Genomic DNA, 22647 nt, shown 5'->3' on the forward strand with positions numbered 1-22647 from the left:
TTATATTGCTCTTGTGACGCTAAATCTTCGTTGCATGTGAGCGTTTACATTTTAATTTGCGTTTGCTTCGTAAGTTATAAATGTATGGCGTAATAGTAGTGCTTTCGTTATATGATTTTAATTAATCGCTGACATGTCACTTCCGCGATTTTTATTACGCATTAATACTTGGATTGATGTTCACGGCATATTATCGCTCTTAACATCGAGAAAATGACTCAAGCTACTATTAGCCTCGAATATTATGCATTTATTAACAGCTGTGGATTAAGAGCATTCAATTGTATAGTTTTTTTTAATTGAGCTGAGAAGGACTGGAAGTGTTACAATGAATCTAGTGTTTTCTTTTGTCAGTGCTCGCATTCTTTTGGTTTTGAAAGTGTAAGATGCAGAATACATATTGTGTATAACACGATTATATATCCATTGTTAGTATTAAATGTTATATCTGAATAAATTGAATATATTCGTTGTGAATAAAATAAATTCCTTCTGTTTGATGAGCATTGCTTTTGTAGACAGTACATTTAAGAGTGAGCAGTTATTAAATGTGAAATTTAACATACTAAATATATACGAATGCAAATTAGTAAAGTTTACTTTGAATAAAATTCTGCATTGGCTATTATTATAGAACATCTTTTTCATATAGACTGCAATAAAAAGGGCTGACTTCTATTTACATAATATATAATTGGTGCAAATATTTTTCTCCTATGCATAGTTTTATGTAAAGATAGTATTTGGGCTCAGATGTTTATCCCATATATATTTCTTCGTGTTATTTACCACATATTAAGTAATACTTCATATGGATATTTTGCCAGGCGTCCAACATTTATTTCAAATTCTTTCAACCAGGTAGCGAAATCTTCACAACTGCTTATATTTGATCTTACTTCGCAATGAAAATTTTCAGAAGACGAAGCTTTAATTATTTTGTACAGAAAATTTCGTGGCAAAATGTTTTCAACCATATTAAAGCACGCGAAAGGTCATGTGACGTGACAGAAATATTACTGGATACTCATTGGTCCATCCTAAAAGCCACTCCCTCGGTGGCTACACAGATGTGCACTTGTGAAATATGCTTACGGATGGCAGTGCGATTTAGCTGAGTTCCGCTTCCAATTTTAATGAAGAGCACTCCGGTCGAACGGACCTGAGGGTCTCCCATTTACAAACATCCATGCCTTCTCCGGGATTCGAACCCGGGCCCTTCGGCACTGCAGACAGCAACCTCTATACTGGTTGGGCGCCGATACTTTGATATAGAAATCGGGAATCATATTCAGCGCCGCACACAAATTGTAAAAGACGAAATACTTATATTTGTATGTAACTAAGTGTAAAAAAATATCATTTAGAAAAAGGTTTTCGATGTTAAGAGATTATAAGATTAGCATTTCTATGTAGATTTATTGTGAAAATTCGTTTTTTAAGAAGGCGATCTTATTCAGACTATTTTATAAAATTCATGTTCTAGAAACCATTGGCAAGCTTCAGCATTGACATGTAGCAACGAATAATATTTTACGATTCCAAAATAATAAAACTTCACGAGAATATTAAGAACAAAGACTTATGCGAAAACTCTTTCGACATAGCAAATATAACGAATACAGATTCTAGTAAACCATAAAAAATATCATTTAATGGTATTTAAAGCGGACAAACTAACATCAAATTATTCTAATTTATTTATTAACTGACTTCTTAATTCCAATTGAAAATGACGTCAGAAATGGCAAATTTTGGAATTAAAATATCTCGGTCAATTTTGGCCGTATGAGTATCAAATTTCTTGCATTTTACTTTTTATAAAAGTATAGCAATTTCCTAAGTTGTGGCATAGAGTTAATTGAAAGTATAAAATGAACATATAAAAACACAGATTTTGTAATTTTCTCAAAATTAACTTCTTTAAATATAACAATCTCCAAAATGTGAATCTTTGCATCATTTAAAACATTTTTGCTGGAAGTATATGTCTACGACCAACGGGTGTGAGAACAAAGGCCGGGTATAGACTTTGATGTATACTGTGTATATGTTACGGATAAAGCGTATAAATTCAGTTATTTCACAGAATGATTAGCTACTTCATGAAATAACTAGCCAAGTTAACAGAAAGAACAAGTGCGTAACAGATTAATAATTTCACACTTCACCTAGTCATTCTATGAAATAACTAGTTATTCTCCAAATTAAGCAATGACAGACCATTAAAAGTGAAAAATAAATAAACTATTTGACATTAAAAAACAAGTCCGTTGCTTTATAAATTAACTGATAATAAACAGTTAAAGTCTCTTAAAAATGTATTTTACATTACTGCTAGATAAATTGATAAATAATAAAAAAAAATCTGATGTGATAACCACATGATGGCCGATTAAATTATGTATAATTAAATTATACACATTATGCATAATTAAGTTATGCACATTGTATGGGCGATTAAATTATACACACTGTATGGCCGATTAAATTATACACATTTTCTGCTGCATTTCATTTAAACTTATTTCCTCCAATTTCATTAGAGACATATTTCTCATTCAATAAATTCCTTTCTCACTTAATAATAAGGCAAAAATACATAAAAACTTCGAACATCTTCATTAAAAATTGTAAAATAGAAAAAAAGCACAAAATAAATACAGTAAAAAAGTTTTAAAAAATTACACTTAAAATTAAAGTTTCTACACAAAAACAAGCTAATCGGCCAGTGGGCAAGGAGGCAGGTTTTCCGGTGAACGAAACTGAAAGTTTACTTTTCGTGCACTTAGGGCAAAAAGACATTGAAGGTGCAGAAGCTGACTTAATTCACTATTCTACCGAGTTTCAGTTGTAAACAAATGACGATTCATTAGGCTTAACTTGCTAATTTTGAATAGTATTGCTTGTAGATTAACAAAAGGCATGAAAACCTTAACCGGAACATAAAAACCACACAATTCAATTACTTTTAAAAAGCAAAAAATGCAAATTAAAGCAAAAAATGCACAATTCACCAACTTATAAGAGTAATAAACTAAGTTCACCGAGCCAAGTAACAGAGTGGGAAAATATATATGCATATTTATATAAAATTGGTGAAACCGATTTGCAGCGAGAAAGGTATATGCATAACTACAAGTTACAACATTTCCATATACAAAGTCTCAACGTTTTACGGCTACTCTCTTCAGTTATGAGAGATACATACGCACGTACGTGCAGACATTAAGAAAAAATCTCTTCCGAATTTTTTGGCAAAAACAGTCTTTTATTCTGTCCGTACGTACAGATGTTATGCAAAAACATCATTCAAATGGTTTCGAGAGCGATTGAAATGGATATTTTCGTTAAAATATGACACCCGAAATTTTTCGCGCTTAGTATACTATTCATACTTTGTACAAGGAAGCAAAAAATAGAATATAGAATATGATATTATTGCTAGGTTAGTTAAACAGTAGTAAAAATATAACGGGGTATACTGCAGCAATAGTATATTTAAGTTCTTACAAATTATAATTATATAAATTATTAGTCTTCGTAGTCCTGCTGGCAAAAAAACTTACATTACTTAAAAAATATTGCATTTCGTCCAAAACGCAAAATATAACTAATCCTTAAAATAAATAATAATAATAGTAATAATACTAATTTTGAATTTTATTAAAAATTATGTGAGTGGAAGACAAATATATTGCTTTATAAAAACACTGCATAACATTTTTTAAAAACAAGAATGTAGAAGCATAAAAATTTAAAGGCCATGAAATACCTTCATTTTATTTTTAGAACAAGAATTTCTGTAATGACATTTGGAATTACATTGCATATTATTTTTAAAACAGGTACACATTTTAATATCATATAATGTTTTACACAAATACTTGTAGAGAAATTAGGTTTTTTTTGAAAGCAGGAGAGATGAAAAATGAACAACGACAGGAATCGAAGCACGGACCTCTGGAATACGCGCCCAGCGTGCTAACCACTACACTACGAAGGCATGATAAGAAGGCGGGAGAAATACCTTACATACTCCCCCTTTACATATCACCTGCCCTCCGTGTCATCCAGACGAGTTCATTGAAAAACATGGGGATGATAATAATGTTTTGGCTTGTCAGTGTTTATATTTAAAGACTTTGCGCGACTGATTTCTGCGTCGGCTGACTTTTTTCTTGTTAACAACAATTTTAGAAACATTAGAAACAGTACGTAGTTTTGTTTAAAAACCTTTCCAGGACTATGTCTTCAACGAAGTTACCAAAGTACCTTAGTTCATGTTACCAAAGTACACTAAACTCTATAAATGGTTAGTAGTCTAACTTCAAGGAAAGCGCGCTTTAAAGAAAACAAACTAAAACCTTCCTACAACGTTCAGACCTTCACTTCCAACGAAAGGAACGAATTAATTCATGATAACGAAAAGAGTTAATATGTACTAAAGTGTTCTCAGTTGCTAAGTCAAGATCAGCATAAGCATCTGTTCACGTAGAATAGAAGGAACTTGGACTGAAATCTTAATCTCTGATCTTAGGTATGTTATGAAATACATGCAGCTTGTGCAGTTTGTACGCAGGTGTTTTCGTGGGTTTTCTTCATGTGTAACATAAATACGAGTAATTTTTCCTTACAAATTCCTCCATGAAGCCGGTCGTTTCATTAGGGATATAGCCCTTGAGTGCTTTGGCATGTTCAATAAATGAAAAAACAAAATATTAAAAAATTGTATTTATGAATTTGGTATTAATCTATCAGAATAAAATAAGAAACATTATTTACTCATTATTCTTGTTTTGTTCTTCGTCAGTTGAAGTACATAAACTGAATGACATTGTGAGAAATTCACGGATCAGCAAACTTGTACAGAGAATGTTCACAGATTTTTTAGACGATTTTGCTTTTCTGTGAAAAAAAAACTGCTGCTTGGAAATTTTTTAACTGCAATTATATTTTTGAAACTATAAATTATCATCTGCTACTTGACAGTTTTGTTTTTATGCAAAATGGCACTTTTAAAGAAGCAATGGATGGAAGACTATGTTTGTGCTCTTTCCGAAGAAAATCATTCCTAACTAATTATTAAAAAAAGCGGTGAAAGCCATGGGTTTTCGATATCTAAAGCTACGATAGGTAATATTATCCTCAAGAAAGGGGAAAAAAAACCCGTCAAAGTTTGACTTCAAGTCAAAAAATTGTTTCAAATACGACTAATGCTGATTTCAAATGCCTTAAAAAAGCAAAACACATAACGCGCATCGTCTTTCTCCACGGCATATCGCCGATAGCAGAACGCGCTGCAGAATTCTTTATGAGAAACATTTATAAGGTATTTCTGCCACTTTCCTAGCGTGCCTTCGTGGTGTAGTGGCTCTGCGCACTGAGCCAGTATTCCAAAGGTCTGTGGTTCGATTTCCGGCGAAGGCGATTGCTCATTTTTCATCTTGCCTGCTTCCAAAAAATACCTAATGTCTCTACAGTGGCGCCCGAACTAAAAGGGTGTGTGAAGAGGATTCTCCACACCCAGCATTTGGCGATTGGGTCCTCTAAAAACCCCAGTCACCCTTTAAAAGGGAGAGTATATAAGTTATTTCTCCCACCTTCTTACCGTTCCTTCGTGGTGTAGTGGTTCTGCACGCTGGGCCGGTATTCCAGAGGTCCGTGGTTCGATTCCCGGCCGAGGCGTTTGCTAATTTTTCATCGGCTTTTCCAATTAACCTAATGTCTCTGCACATTTATCCAGACAAAAATGGAAAATTGTTGTCACAAAAGATTCATCTTGAGTATATTTAAACGATTGAAAAAAAAAAAAAAAAAAAAAAAAAGAGACCCATTTATTATCATAAAAGAGGAGGATAAAATCTTCAAACATGATTCAAAGAATCTAAAGAAAGATTTTTCAAGGGGATTTTATGATTGTTGCTGATTTTTCATACAATTAAAATTATTCAAATAAATTATAAAAATAATTAAAATTAAAGCAAGTGGAGAAAAATGTTAAGATCAACTATACATATTATCAGGAACATACTTGTATCCTATTTTAAAATATGAAATACCTTCTCTTTACTCACACTGCCATCAATCAGTAAAACCGCATCAAGCCAAAGCAAGCACCCACCCGTCAAAACATACTGTTAATTTCCTGGAGAAAACGGAATGAGAAATGGGTATCAAGGCTATACACCCTTGGCCCATATTTCTACTAAATTATCACTTATGGAGTTTCGCCTTTTGGACTTTTCAAAAACGGATTGTCCAAATGTCGACTTACAATCCTCTTTGGACTTCGGAAAGCTGTTCAAGAGGAATGGGATAAAATACCTCTTCCGATGCTACAAAAGGCTTTATTATTTTCGAAATTACGGTGCAAAAAGGTAGTGAAAAATAAGAGTTACCAAATAGAACATTTAAAAAACCCAATATTTAAGGTAAAATATTTCTGTAAATAAAATGAAGGCCATCTAAAAAATGTGAGAACATTCTCTGTATTTATAGCCGGATTACTTTACTTAAAGTGAATAATAGAAGATTTAGATTTGTAACAACTGATAAACCTACATTACTTAAAAGAGAAAACTGTTCATGAGAAATGGTAACGAGTTGCCATTTGCATTAGAAAAGTAAAAAAAGAACTGGATATAAATGATAATGAGTTGTCTAATCAGCGGGTTCTTCTTACTGTCATCGACTTGAAGTCCCGTGTGATGTAGAGAAGTCAGTAAATGGAATGTCATAAAAACTGGTCAAGTGGCTTTAAAGTGTGTAATTTAAAAATATCCATATAAGGTATACAGAGGCATGTATGTCCGAGCAGATTCTCTTTGAAAGGTTTTACACGATAGAAGCAAAAGAACTCTGGGTTTATAGAGATGAAATAAAAGAAAATGTCAGTTTTCACAAAGCAAAGAATTCGGTCTTTCTTCATGCGATTTTTAAAATGAAGCAGCGGTATGCGTTTTAGAATAGGTCTTGAATCTAATATCTCTTTATCGGGTATAATTCTCTACTGATTCAAATGCAATCTGACATACACTTCAGATAATTTCTTAACGTCTTTTATTTGAAACCAGCCCACAAATGAGATCGAGTTTTCCTGCTTATAAAGGCCACCGCTAGGCATTTTGCCACCAGATGCAATCTCTATGAGTCTTAATTTTTGCCGCTCACTGCCCTGCATTAATTGGAAAAAAAATTGCCAAAATTTTACTATTGAGTGCTTCTGTAAATTCTAAAAATTTCGCCTTCCACTGTAACCGCTGTTACACAGGTTAGAGAAGTCCTGACGCTGGCTCTGCGTTTATTAAAATGAGTTATAGGCTCACAGAAGGGAGTGGTTAGCGATTCTGACTGCCCTACCGAAGGGCCCGTGTTCGCCTGGAGTAGGCATTTATGCGATTAGTCCTTTTCTCATAGGAGGCATAGGAGCAGCGGTGGTCCATCTATTCGGTGCCTCCATAATAAAGTGACCACAGCCTCTGCCTTAGAAGTGGCCAATATCTATGGAGGGTTAGGGCCTATTACTGGAAAAGAAATTCCTCCTCTTATGGAATGTACAATGAGAGTTCATAAATAGAAATAACTCAAAAGCAACTCTGATTCAGGACTCGAAGGTACACTCTCCACACGCACACACACACACACACACACAAAAGGGGGCAGTTCTATATTTCCCATTCTAGGGCCGGTTGACGAAATTTAACATGTGTTTTCCCTTTCTCTAGCACGACTTACGATATTTATCATACAACATTGTTCTAACATAGGTATTCTGGCACAAAATCGACCTTATGAAATGACATACCTATTTTTTTCCATATTTTGATTCTACGATTTATATTATACTAAAGTGCCGTATTTTGTAAAAATTGCAAGAAGAGTTTTTAAAAAATTATCTCACGAAATTTTAGCTCCTCAATGTTAATTGAATTTGGTATATATTTACTAATATTACTTTTTTTATTAAACTTGTTTGACTCCTTCTTCTACAGTTGGAAATTTAGGTTCAATCCAAATAAAATTAATTTTGAAATTTATTTTTTAAAATCTGTATTTTTTATAAAGTTCAGGAAAATCTTTTGAATTGTAACCTATACAATTTTTAAGATCTCCTTAAAGTAAATATATTTCTAGGCATAAGTGTGGTTTGCACATTTTGTTAAAATTATTTGAAAGAAAGAACGATGGACTTTTTCCCCCGCTCGCGCTTAATGAAAGGGAAGCAAAATAGGTTCCCATAAATTAAGAATTTCGCCATGTGAATTATTTTTGGCGAAAACTGAAAAAAGGTCGCTAAGATAGATTTTTAAATTTCTCGGTAAGTTTCGTACCAGATTTTACAAAATTTAATATTTAAGCCTAATTTGAGTCGAAGAATCAAAATATGGTAAAAGATCGGTATGTCATTTCAGAGTCCTAGAATCGAAATATGGTAAAAGTTGGTTTGTTCCAACAAAGTCTTCAAATCATCGTCATCAACAGCTCAAGAGAATCCACGATGCTCTTGATCTTCCAGGTCAAATTCTCCACGACGAAACTTTTGGTATCACCGTTGAACTGTAGATTCAGTAACACTTTTCTCACCCCATACTTCGTTGACGTTTCGAGCCGTTTGTTCTGCGCTGTGGCCTAGCTTGTACTCATAAAAGTAAATTTGCAGAAAATCCCGTTTTGACATCTAAACAAAAACACCTAGTAAATATTTTGAAAATAATTTTGGAACAAAATAATTATTATAAAAATATAGAGCGAAAATAGAGCTTCAAAATGATATATAAACCAATGTAATTCAAAATATTTTTGTTGCTAAAAATGTACAGGGAAGATAAACAATTGCAAAAACCTGCATTATTTTCCGGACAACCTGATATGATAACAGTTAATCCTACTCTCGAGTACTTTTGGAAAAGGATATTGGAGAAAGTTCTTTCATCAAAAAGTCTTTTCAGATGTTGCTCATTCGAAACCTTCAAAATAAGGGGAAAAAATGCTAGTTTCTTGATTATTATTAATACCATTTTATTTCCTGTCCATCATATGAATTAAATCATTTGTTAGTCGATTTGCTTCAAAATCATATGATTTCCTTTAACATTGGTTTCTATTGTTACAATGTTTATTTCAAAACTTAGATATTTACATTTAAAGCTGATTTACTTAACACTGAATCAGAGTTACATTAATAAAAGCAATAGAGTAATAACCTAAAACTATGTTCTGAAACTCTATGGCAAAAAATCATTTGACAGTGCCAAGCATCGGGATTGTATCTTAAACTGTAACATTTTACCAGTTGTTAAAAAAAAATTAGTTGTATTCTTTAAGAATTCAAAGTAAGGGTTTTATGACTCCATCTAATCTTAATATGTTTTCTGCTGAACTAAATCCTTAATTAATTTATAATATTAGACGACAAACTAGTCTAATTTCAAAATTTAAGTAAAACAATCGGAAATATATTTATATATTAAATATTTTATCAACATTGTTATAGGAAATAGTTACGTAGAAGTTTTCGAAACTTAAAATTAACTGTTTATTAAATATACATATAGTTTTTAACTCATTAATACACTGCTGGCCATTAAAATTGCAACACCATGAAATAAGGCAATACGAAAAAGATATTTATTGCACGTAAACAGTATGGCACGAAGATAAAATGATTAAATTTGTAAGCATTTTGAAGGTTTAGTAGAAACAGCTGCCACCCCTGGCAGCTAAAACGGCCCTTGCCCCATTAGGCATAAAATCAAACTGGGATTGGATGACAGAAATGGGCAACTCATTCATGCTGCTTCAAGTCTATGCCATACTTCATAACCCTATTAACGGGAGAGGGGTGGCGGGCTAGTCTCTCAGCGACCCATGACCAGATGTTTTCAATGGGTGACAGATCTGGGGACCGTGCAGGCCAGAACAGCGATCGAATACCCTGTATATCTAGGAAGGTCAGAACACGACGTGCAACATGAGATGTTTCATTATCGTGTAGGGAAATGGCGTTTTCGAGCGTTGAAGATAAGGCACAACCATTGGACTTAACATGTCAGAAATGTACCCATCTGCGTTCAAATTACCGTCGATCCGAACTAGAGACGTGCATGTCATGCACCCAATGGATGCCCAAACCATCACAAAAGGTGCAGGGGCCCTATGCCGATATCGAATGCAAGCAGGCGACGTACGGTCTCCTCACGTGTAGGGTCATCGAAATATACACGTAGAACCGGTACTCGTTTGAAAAGGCGACATTGTGCTACTCCTGTACCCAGCTTTGTCGTCTGGCGCATCAAAGTCGCCGTCTCTCTCTATGCTGCATTGTCAAGGGAAGCTGAAGTATTGGTCACCCTGCTGATATCCACGCTGCTGCAAACGTCGACGCGCCTTGTGAGCTGATACTGTGCGTGCTGCAAGCATGCCCATTTCCTGACTAATGCTCCGTGATGTGGTGGTACGGTTTTGCAGGGCTAACCTCACAATATGTCTGTCCTCTCTGGCGTTAGTCATGGGAGGGCGTTAAGATTTTGCATGCCGTTCAGTATGACCCTCAGCAATCCATTGATTCCATATTCCTGGTACGCATTTCCTCTTCTTATTCGAGGCATAAAACGATATTATGAGCAAACTCCAACCTTACAAAGCACTTTCCAAATGAGAAATCCACTACGCAATTTTTCTTTTATGCAGTGCTACAGATGTCGGTTCTCCCTCCTGTGTCGTCTAAATGTTCTGAAATATCAACTATTTGCATATGCCAACCTCTTCTTCATTTCATGTGACTTTGACGTTCGTCAGATCATTCCTTCCTGGTGTTGCAATTTTAATGGCCAGCAGTGTAACTAGTATATGTAAGATAATCTATTTTCCCTGAACATTAATTTTAAATTAAGCAGTTAAAAGTATAGCTAAATTTAACGTTAATAATTTACACTTATCATAAACCTGAATACAAAAATTTATAGAATTGAAAGAGGAAACAAAATTTGAAGAATCTCTTAACAAATTTGTTTAAACAAGGAAGCAAGAATTACATATATTAGAAATTCCCTGTTGCAAATTTAAGTTAACTGCGTCATTCAGAATACTAATAGAATAAAATTGATTATTTTAAGTGATACTTGCAGCAGCGTAAATGTATGAATATGATTATGTGATCTATATTGCTTGTTAATTATTATTTATCTTTAAATTAGATTGTAACTTTTAGCACAACTTTTATTTTTAATATTCATACTCGTGTGTTCATTTTAGAGTTATGCATACTTAGGCCGAGACTTTATATAAATTAATGAATCTATATTTATACTCAACTTAAGGAATTAAAAGTAATCGAACAATTCTCCCGAATAAAAGTATAGTAACCGGGAGATAGCATTCAAAGTTAGATTTCATTATTTGTTGAAAATTATTTTTTAACTTGATATTGCAAAAGCATGAATATTTTCATCATTCAAAACATTTCTGTAATTGGATGTACATGACTACGACCAACGGTTGCAAAAATAAAGGCCCGCTGAGAACTTTTAAATCGGGTAAGATAGTGGGTAATATATATGCTGTAATTCGTATAATTTAAAGTTAAGTTGTAAAAACAAACGAAAAAAGACCTATGTGGTCAAAACGTTTGCGCATTGTGCTGCAAAATTAAAGAAATTAGAAGATAAGTTTTAGTACGCAAGCTAAAAAGTTACCAAAAACTGTGGCTCCGTGAAAACTTCAACAAAAGCATATGTAGTTGCTATGAAATGTTTGAAAAAGGAGAAAAATACAACATTTTAATATTTACAAGTAAAATTAATAAAAAGTAAGTTATATGCTAACGAATCAAGTAATTTTAAACACAGTAAAAACAAATCAATTGATCGAGGTAAAAATAAAAACACAGTAAAATACTAATCAATTGATCGAGGGAAAAATAAAAAATAAAAATTAAGAAGAGGTAAATGGTTAATTAGCCCAATTCGAATTTCATTTTGGCTCGTCAAGGGAAATTTTTAAAATGAATTTCGAACTAAGCTAACTCAATCACGCGTTTCGCCGAAACAGACAATGGAAACTTTGCGCGACAAATTTTTTAATGAATTAAATAAACTATGTCAAAAACTTTAGTCTCAATTCTCTGTTCCAATTTCCCGACGCGTCCGCTTATATTCACACATTAATGTGTAAAAAAGATAAAAAATAAATAATTGAAAGGCAATTCCGATGTACAGAAAAAATAAATAGTGATATGCTATTAGTCAAAATATACAAGATCTTATGGGTTGGACCTGCAAGCTTAAAGAATTAAAACTTTGTAAAAGTACCGTAAATTATATTTAAATCTAAAAGGAAAAGATAATATAAAAAGACGACTAGAAGCATGGGTCTTGCCAAGACCTAGAAAAGAACTTTTAGAGAAAAACTTATTAAAAACAGACCTGGAATAATGCCGTCTTCCTAGGTGAAGAGGAAACTTGAAAAAGGGTGCGCAACCCCCCGAGCGTTTCCATTGCCCTCCAACTTGCCGGATGACGTAGAAAGGGGAAAAACAACGTCACTGGGTAATAGCCAATACCAAGTGACTGTCCGTTGAAAGAAGCCTGACTCATAGTAAAGGGGGGTGAAATGTGTTGCAAAATGCGGAAAAAGTTCAAATTGACGTCTTGTCATACTAGTTTGAAGAAAAATGTACTGGGTAAAAGTGAAAATGGCTAATTCAGTAAAAAAGTACCTAAAATGGCCTCTAAAGTAAGTAGAAATAATAAAAAAATAGTAATTTGTTAATTAAAGTCGTAATTCTTCAAGCTAGAGGGCGTTCAAGCTGCCAGAAAACGAAAATAGCCCATAAGTTAATAATAAAATAGAATTGGCCATCAAAGTTTTTTAAACTATTTAAAAATAGTGTTAAAAGTATTGTGCCAAATTTTAAGAGGAAAAAAGGCGTTGTGACCATTATTATTTGTACATTTATACATTAGATCTTCAGAATCAGCCATCCACTTTATACCGTCCCATAGGGCTTTAAGCATAAAATTTCATTATCTAACTCAAAAAATCTAAAAATTGGTAAGGTTAATGCCAACTTTTTTAAGGTATTTTTAATTATTTTTTGAGGAAGAAGGTTATTTTTCAATATTGTGACGAAGTATAGCACTTCTTCTTGAAGGTGTTTTGCTGTATTGCAGATTCTTTTAATTCTAAGCAGCTGTGAGTAAATTGTGTTGAGGATGACTCTTTTAGAAATATTGGAATTCCAGTTGGTTAATTTAAGTGTTGGAAAGTTGAATTCTCTTCGTTTGTCATACACTTTCAAAAAATTGTAATCTATAATATGCAAATCAAGGTAGACTATATTATGTTAAGATATATATGCTTGGTAATATACATATGCTTTTGGTACTGCCGATTTCAATGAAAAAGGTAGATGCACAAATAGATGTTACAGCAGTCCCATATGCAAAATTGCAGAGTACTACAGCTAATCATTACATACGTACATGCATAATCGATGCATACGTACTTATGTACAAACATCACGAAAAAATCCCTTCGGAATCCATTTTACAACCATTTTACAATATCGTTTGAAAACAAGAGTCTTTATTCTATACATACGTACAGATGTCAAGCAAAAATTCCTCAAAATGGATTCCGAACAGTGAAAATGGATACTTCCATTGAAATATGATACCCAACATTTTTCGCGATTACAATGCTTCCTTTAATTCGTACAAGAAAGTAACAAGTATTAATTGAAGCGTAACGGTGAAAATTTGAATAAATTAAAACTATTAATTTAACTATCGTCATCCCATCGCCGTGCCGGTGCCCTTTTAGACCTCATCTTATTAATGTCACGTTTAAGTTCACCGGATCAAATTCTACATTAAAATCCATAACGAAGACACATTGTTCCTAAAGAGGACACGTTACAGAAAAATTAATTAAAATATGTATCTTCTTTATTTCAGCTAAGAGTACGCTTTACAATTCCTTTAAAAATTTAAACAAAATTAGTATGCTTGTTTTTCTCTGTTGTCCTTTTAGATCACTGGCCAATGAATTTAGAAACCCAACATCAATATCTTATTAGACCACCGGTTGCACGGATAACTGCTCTGATTCGTTTGGACATCGAGTCTACATGCTTCTGGAGGGCATTTACGTCCAGAGAATACCATGCATTGAATATGCAGCTTTTTAGAGTATGTAAATTGGATGGAATAGGGGAATAATGTCGGATACGTCTTTCCGCCATGTTCCGCACATTTTCTATGGGGGATTAAGATCCGGGCTACGTTCCGGGATGATCAGCGAACCAATTTTGCCCACTTCTGTCACTGTGTATAGTTGCATTATCGCCCATGAAGTACGCCAAAAGTATGTAAATATATGTATGTAAGTATATCTGCCAAAAGCATGTAAATATATCCACTGTGTTATTCGGCTCATTGATCTCAGTTTCTTTATTCTTATATGTTTGTAAATTGTGAATTTTTTGCTTTAAAACGGATTGAATTATGTTGTTCTTATCTTCCGGTTAAGGTTTTTATGCTTTTAGTAAATCTGCATGCAATATTTGTAGCATTATCAACAATTAAAAGTTATTTAAGTGCGGCTAAGCCTAATTATTTTTACTATAACGGCCATGTTTGTTTACATTTGAAACTTAGTACATTAATGGATTTGTTGCCAATTTAAAGAAACTAAGTTTCTAAACAACAAAGAAAACGCCTTCTTTCATTATTGAGAACTAAATCATGCTTAATCCATTCTGGAATTTATTCGAGGAAATAAGTGTTTAAGATTTACTTCGTAATTTTTTATACAGATATTTTGAGTTTTTATGTATTTTTGCCTTGTCGCGAAGTGAGAACTGAATGAATTGAATAAGAAATACTCAATCGTCCGTGAAAAACTGTTTCTTTTTTTCTTTTTCTTTCTTTCTTTCTTTTTCTTTTTTTTTTTTTTTTTTTATTTGGTTGTGTAATTTCTTTTATACATCGTTTTAGATTTGTTATAGTATTTGAATAGAACATGTGGCAACGATTAGATAATTCTTCCGGTGATATAAATTTTGTGCATTCTGATTTATAAAATGAATGAAATGTAACGCTGTTAAGTGAATCTAGCGCCAGAGTGTCGCTATGGTAAACAAATATAGTGACTTTTAAAGGGTGCATTTATACTGTTTTGGTTTATGTGCTATTGATGAAGTAGATTTAATTTAATCCAATAAGTTTAAATGAAATGCAAGGAAAAATGCGTATAATTTGATATTCCGTACAAAGAAGTCATGTGGTGTACACATCAAATTTTTTAAATGAAGAAATCACAAACTCGTCAAGCATTGTTTACTTTTCTACCATCTTTGCTCTCTTGTTTTACTTCACTTCCTTAAAAATTAATAATTTTCCTCAAAATGTATGCAAGTATTATTCAGTTTATTAAAAAATCAAATTTTAATCGCATTTGCCATTGCGATTGCGATAGCCTTTGCCAGTGTCCGTACCCTTGCGATGCATGTAGGATTAAATGCTTACGATTCCTTGCAAAGTTCGATGCAATGCATTTTGAATGCTGCATCCTGTTTATGGAACTCTGTGAATCGGAACACAATATCGAGCAATAAATAGGAAGACGTCGTTCTATTGTGTAAAAAACTGAAATATGTGGAAGAACTCTCGCTCAAACTCGACAAACATTTCTCACAACAGCAAACGACAGAGTAGTTCCAATACAGGAGCACGTGTTCCTCCTCTGTACTCATAAAGAAGTGACTGCGCAATATTTTCGCTGGTCTGGAAATGGTAAAAGGAAAGAGGGGGAAAGAAGGGTATGGAAAAAGGGTGAGGAAGAGAGCGAAGAAATTCTCCGACCTTCTTTCAAAACGGAAGTCCAAAATTCTTACGCTTCCCAAAAATATTTAATATAATATAATAATATAAAGCGGCCAAAGAATGCAGTATAAGGTCGAAAAGAATTCTTAACGGCGCGGATTTTTTTCCCTTCTACATTTCATTCCGTTTTATATATGAAATCCGGTTTAATAAATTCGGTGGTAGAAAATTGTTTGAATGAGTCTGCTGGATCTGTTGTTCCATTCGCAACGAACAAGACTGGATGTGTAAGCCTACTATACAAGGCATTGATGAAAAGAGGGAACATTCGGGAAAAAAGTCATTAAAACTTTTACGGAACTTCGCCAGTGAGAATGAATTTGCGAAGTTCTAAGCACTGAGGCTGAAGCAGTAAATTATTATGTGTACAATGATATAGTGTATCTAAGTGATTTTAACTAATGCGTGAGTTGAAAGTATTAAATATTCACAATCAGTGTGAATGCACAGCTGATTGAACTGTGCATTCAAGCTGATCGAGCTGATGCGCAGCACAATCAGCTGATGCACAGCACAATCAGCTGATGTATAGCACAATCAGCTTGAATGCATAGTCACAATCAGCTCCTTTGATGTACAGCATAGTTGGTTTGGTTTATCTGATTAGGGCAAAGTACACGAGGGTTATCTACCTAAGAGTAAGGATGCCTTCGTGTAAGATTATCTAAGAAAAAGTGGCCCGTATACACATACACATGGGGGAAACCTATAAAGCTAGCCTGTCGAACCCCGGAATGAACTACCAGAGTACAGCTACATAATCTGTCGTCGCTGGTGAGCCCCCACATGCACAGGGTAAAGCACAGTTTTATTGATTATATATTGCTGGAATATGTCACATTGTTTCGAACTATGGTTAAAAAAATTCTGCTTTAAGTTATCCTTTTGAAAACTATACTACCTATTACATCAACTACTACTTTATCCCATGAAACTGTAATTCTGCTTGCTTCTCTGATGACAATATTCAATTCTTAATGTGAAATAAATTATAACCTTTGAAAATGTTTTGTTTCTTTTCAGCTAATTTTGTGCTCCTAGCTAAAGAGTGCATCACTGAATGATGTTATGAATGTGCTGATATCATACTATAGAGTGGTATTACAATAAACTCCTACCTCTCTTCATATCTTTAAGAGATTTACAGAAATTGGTCAGATATATCAAGATATTATTATCGAACTCCGTGTCTTCGAAGAAGAAATGGGATATATACCTTTCACTTTCTTGTACAAAGTAAAGGAAGCATTGTAATCGCGAAAAATTTCGCGTATCATATTTCAACGGAAATATCCATTTTGATCGCTCTGGAATCCATTTCACAATGTTTTTGAGGTACACCTGTATGTATGTACAGAATAAAAAACTCTTTTTTTCCAAAACAGACTATAAAATGCACTTAGTACAGATTTTTTTTGTGGCGTCTGTACGTACGTACGTATCTCGCATACAATGATTAGCCGTAGAATATTGAAAATTTTCATATTGGACTACTAACATATAGCGTAGCACCTCCCTTTTTCGTTGCAATCAGCCGCACCAAACATATATATACAGGGGTTGGACAAAAATATGGAAACACCTTTAAAAAAACATTTTTTTTTGCTTAATATGGTGTAGGAAACCCGTTGGCATCCAAAACAGCTTGCAGTCTTCTCGGAATGGATAAATACAGTTCCTGTATGTCTGCCAAGGGAATATTATACCATTCTTCCTGCAAAACGGTGGCAAGTTCAGATAACGATGTTGGCGGTGGATAACGAGAACGCACTTTCCGTTCCAATGTAGACCACAAAGGTTCGATAATATTCAGGTCTGGTGACTGTGGTGGCCAGTGGAGATGGGACAACTCATCCTCGTGCTCAGAAAACCAGTCCTGGACAATGTGAGCTGTGTGAACTGGGGCTTTGTCGTCTTGGAAGACACCATCACCATCGGGGAACAAAGTTTGTATCATGGGATGAACTTGATCGGCCAAAATGTTCACATAAGTCTTGGCAGTCATGTGCGCTGACACAGTTATCATGGGCTAGCAGAGAACCACGATATGGCTGCCCAAACCATAACAGAATCCCAGCCATGTTTCACTCTTGGCAACAAGCAGTCTGTACTATAAGGCTTGAGATGGCGTTCTCCAGACGTAAACTCGGCCAGAAGTGGAAAACAATGTGAAAGAAGACTCGTCAGACCATATTACTCCCTTCCACTGCCCTATAGTCCAGGCTTTATGACTTAAACACCACCTTTTCCTGTTACGGGCATTAGCATCACTGATGAGTGGCTTCTCGATTGCAGCACGGCCAGCAATTCCCTGTTTATGAAGCTCCCTTCTAATTGTTTTGGTACTCACAGGGTTCGGTAACACAACATTCATTTCAGCAGTAACTTTTGCAGCTGTGGTCTTCTTATTTTTCGTCACAATTGCCCTTAATGATCGTATGTCACGATCACTCAGGACACACTTTCGTCCGCGCTGTGATTTAGCAGATGATGTTTTTTCGCTTTTCAAATATGTGGAATAAATCTTCGATACAGTACCTCTTGAAACACTAAACACCTCGGCTACCTTGCTTACGGAAGCACCTACCATACGTGCTCCAACACTTTGCCCACGTTCGAAGTCTGTTAACTCTGACATAATGCAATGACAACCTCACATAACAGTACTCCGACAACAACTGAACTGTTTAGCACATTTACGAAATTGTATAGGTGGCGTCAGTAGTCAAAAACGCCAGCGCCACCTACATATTTCATTAAAATCAATCTTTCTTTTCAAACATGCATTTCACAAGGTGTTTCCATATTTTTGTCCATCCACTGTATATTGACACTGTTACTCGGCTCAGTGATCTCAGTTTTTTTATTCTTATATTGTTCCTTTTTTGCTTTAAAAGTGGTTTAATTATATTGTTTTTATGTTCCGGTTACGATTTTTATGCCTTTAGTTAATCTACACGCAATACTTCAGTAATTGAACAGTACTTAGCACCATAGTGCCGGCACAGGGTCTTACCCCAAATCGCACGAAATTCAAGATTTCTAAATAGATTTCCAAGAATTTTTAATTTGTCCAATGAATTTATACATTTTTATAACGTATATATAAAGTTTTTGATATTTGGAAGATCTAAATAGCTGTTCGGCTGACTGATGCACGAATACACAAGTTAAGCTCGAATTACTTGATGCCAAAGCAAAATAAATATTTACAGAGTATACAATATCATAAAGTGAGATAACTTTGCAAGACAGTATATGAAAAGCTATATCAATCCTCTAAAACTACCCTAGGATTCAGTATTGACATAGCCTTTTCTTATTAGGGGCAATCCTGTATTCGTAGCGGTAAATATTCAGTTCAGTATTGTCTAGAGTTCTCAGTCCTGGCATGAAAATTTTGGCAAAATGATAATAATTAGTACGGAGTTCAACAGCTTTTAATCCTTCGTGAATGTGTTTTATTGTGCACATAACCAAGACCAGTTAGAAATCTGATGCAGAACATAGTTCTGCGCTCCTTGTAATTTTTTTCTGCTAGATTTACAGGAGTATGACCGGACTGGAAAGGTGTAATATAGCATAGGACGCAAAATCGGTTTATAAATGAGTAACTTGTTGTCTATAGGCAAAACACTGTTTCGAGCAATTAAGGGGGCAGAGTTTTAATTTACGTACTCGAAACTTCTTTATAATATCCTGTTTGGGAACTATGCCATAAACTTTGTGAGGATCACCTCAAGATAAATGACTTGCTTAGCCCAGGGTAGAGTAATACCAAAGAATTTAAGGTTTTTATCAATAATTTTCTTTTTAGTAAACATGACTGCAGTTGTTTTACTGACGTTAACTTGCATTTTGCATTTTTTTAGCCATATCTTCAATACTTGCATCTAATTTTGAAGGTTTGTATCACTGGACTAAAAAATGTGCAAGGACTAAAAAATGTATGCCGCGAGCTGAAAGTCCTCTCGAGAGGTTGCTGGTGGGAGAAGAGGGGCGGGAGACTCTCGGAGCCGTTCCCCCTCCGGGGTGCTCTCCATCGAAATTGGGTGGGGGCGAACTGAACAAAGTCATGCTGTTACTTATATGGTGTTCAAGGCTCTTGCACGCGACAGACGGAATCTTGCCACGATGAGTTTTGTGGGCTTATGCTGAAGTTACTGTCAGACAATTGAGATAAATTACAACACAACATCAGAAGTTCCTTAACCCTTTGCGGCACAGTGTGTCCGGTCTGGACACACCTAAAAATTTCCTTCTGTACGCACAGAAAATTTAATGAAAAAGGATTTATAGTTTACTATAGGTTACTCTGAACCTTCTTTATTTATAGTAGATGGCAGCTCAACACAAACCAGTCCATATATTTTAGCCATATTTACTTTTTTAAGACCCCCTTTTTTCAATGAAATCTTCCAGATTTTTTAGGGTATAAAAGGAATTGTTTGAAAATAAATTTCTATGTTATTTTTTAGCTAATCTCCTTATTCTATATTAATTTTAAATTTTTACCTTGAAATCTTGCCTAATATCAAACGGCGAACCCTAGGTGTGTCCAGACCGGCCTCACCGATAATCTAGGACAACTAGGAGTCTGTATTTGTTGTTTCTTCGCATCTCATCGGTCAGTTCATTGACAACACTGCTCGTTTCAGTACTCTTTTCGAAGCTCTATTCCCTAATCAGTGTGCCCACTTTGTGCACACACCCACAGATTAAAACGATAAGTGCTATCTTCACAAAATTTTACTTGTGTACTCCTCTAGGCCTAATTAGACTGCCTACCCTTTTTTTTTAAGGAAAATTCCAACTTTAAAAGGTAGCGTGCCAGAAAGGGTTAAAAAGTAAAAGGAACGTAAAGAATTCCGTCAAGTAGGGGTGGCTTATTTTTCCTCCCCGACGCCTGGCAACCTTTTTCCTGCAACCAGCTTTCGCATGTCCGGATATATGCTGCTCGTTCTAACGATTTTCAGAGCGCAGGTTAGATATTACACTCGATCTCGGAGACTTCTTTTTTTTTAAATAAGACCGAAAAGTTGTTCACACTGACTCGAACTACCGAACATGAATATTACATAGAATGCATATTTATGGTTTTCTAGACAGTACACTAGAGAGTATTCGCAAAATTAAGATACCCAACTCACTTAAGTTTTGTTTTATTTTTGTTTTCTTTCGCACTGAATTTTCGTTAATTCCATTTGAAAATGGGCTAGTATATTTTCAACATCGACTGAGAAAATATTTTTGTAAAGAGACCGAGCCAAGTGTCCTTTTCAGCACACGAAGTTTTGTATGCCTCTTGATAATGAGTGGAATTTTAGTTTTATTATTATATAATAATTACATATTTTTTTAATTTTCTCGAGATGAATCGAAGGAGGGACAACTGGCAAAAAATTGCCAATTTGACGTGCCTGGTGTACAGCAACGTTACAGAAATGAAATTTTGCTGTTTAGAAGCAACTCACGATAATGTCAATAGTACTATGCTCTATTTTTGTATGAAAGCTTTTCCTTTCGAGGGTTTTTTATATTCCATATTAATATATCTTCAAATTTTTTAAATTTGTTTCTGTGAAAAAGACGTACTAATAACTGTACGATTCTAAACATATCCTCTACCGTTTTAATTATTTATTTCGGCCTCAAATTTTGGGTTCTTATGTTTCATTACCTCAAATTAATCTTATGTAAATCAGTTTGGTTCTTATTAAATAGATGTGCATATCTACAAAATGCTGATCCTTAATTTATGAACACGAATGTAGTTGCTTTTTGTTGAATTAATAAGGCCCTGAGTGTGCATCATTCGGCCTGTAGTTTTAGCTATATATTAATTAAATCGACGTTTCATAATTAGGTAATCTAGGCAGTCCCTTCCAAGAAAGTCTGAAAGTTCTTAAAATTCATTAATTGTGCTTAAGAATAAAAGTAGCATTTTGGTCTCGATAAGAAGTAGAAGAACCTATAGCACATAAGAGAATAAAATTTATTACAGTGATGTTCTTTTCCAGTACGTAAAGAAATATATCTTTTGTTTTAATAATTTAAAGGCTGTGATGTATTTTAGCAGACGTGAAGGCTTAAATGTGAGTTATAATTGATAAAATCATTTATCCCTTTCAGTTGCTGTATAATCTGCAGTATCATCAGTTGCGAAATTTGCAGGTACTGTTACCGGAAAGTAGAAAATGAACACAACCAGGCACATATTTTTTTTTAATTATATAACTATGAGAAAAACATTTCTAGCGTTCTGAAGTTTCACTTTAGAATCTTTAAAATTACCCTCAAATTCATTGAGAGTTTTCTAGAGGCAACGTAAAGAACGTCTTATTCTTACAGTAAACAATTATAATTTTTTTTAGTGAAGAGATCGACTGAATGTCTAGGTAAGAGCTACCGCATTTCTTATCACATAATTTTGTTTTTATCTTTGTGCTCTTATTTTCGTCTTCAACACACACAAGCACACACCATTAAAAAAAAAAAGTACTGTATTTTGAAGGTATTTGTTAAACACTTTAAATTCCTTTTGAACACCATGGATAAAGAGTAAGAATTTTTTAGATTTGAAAATTTCGTATTTACTTGTGAATTGGATGTATCTTCTTTTCTTTTTTTTTTTCTTCCTTTTAGAAGAACGAAAGAGTTGAAGAAGTACTAGACTGCTACTAGCGTGAGTGTGATGAGCGGTGACCAAGATTATACCACTCGTCTTCTAAAGAGCGGAAATCAAACAATGCTCTGCAGT

The sequence above is a fragment of the Stegodyphus dumicola genome, chromosome 10, assembly GCF_044657685.1.
Source record: "Stegodyphus dumicola isolate Sdum_Otavi_A_Nest chromosome 10, ASM4465768v1".
Taxonomy (NCBI): domain Eukaryota; kingdom Metazoa; phylum Arthropoda; class Arachnida; order Araneae; family Eresidae; genus Stegodyphus; species Stegodyphus dumicola.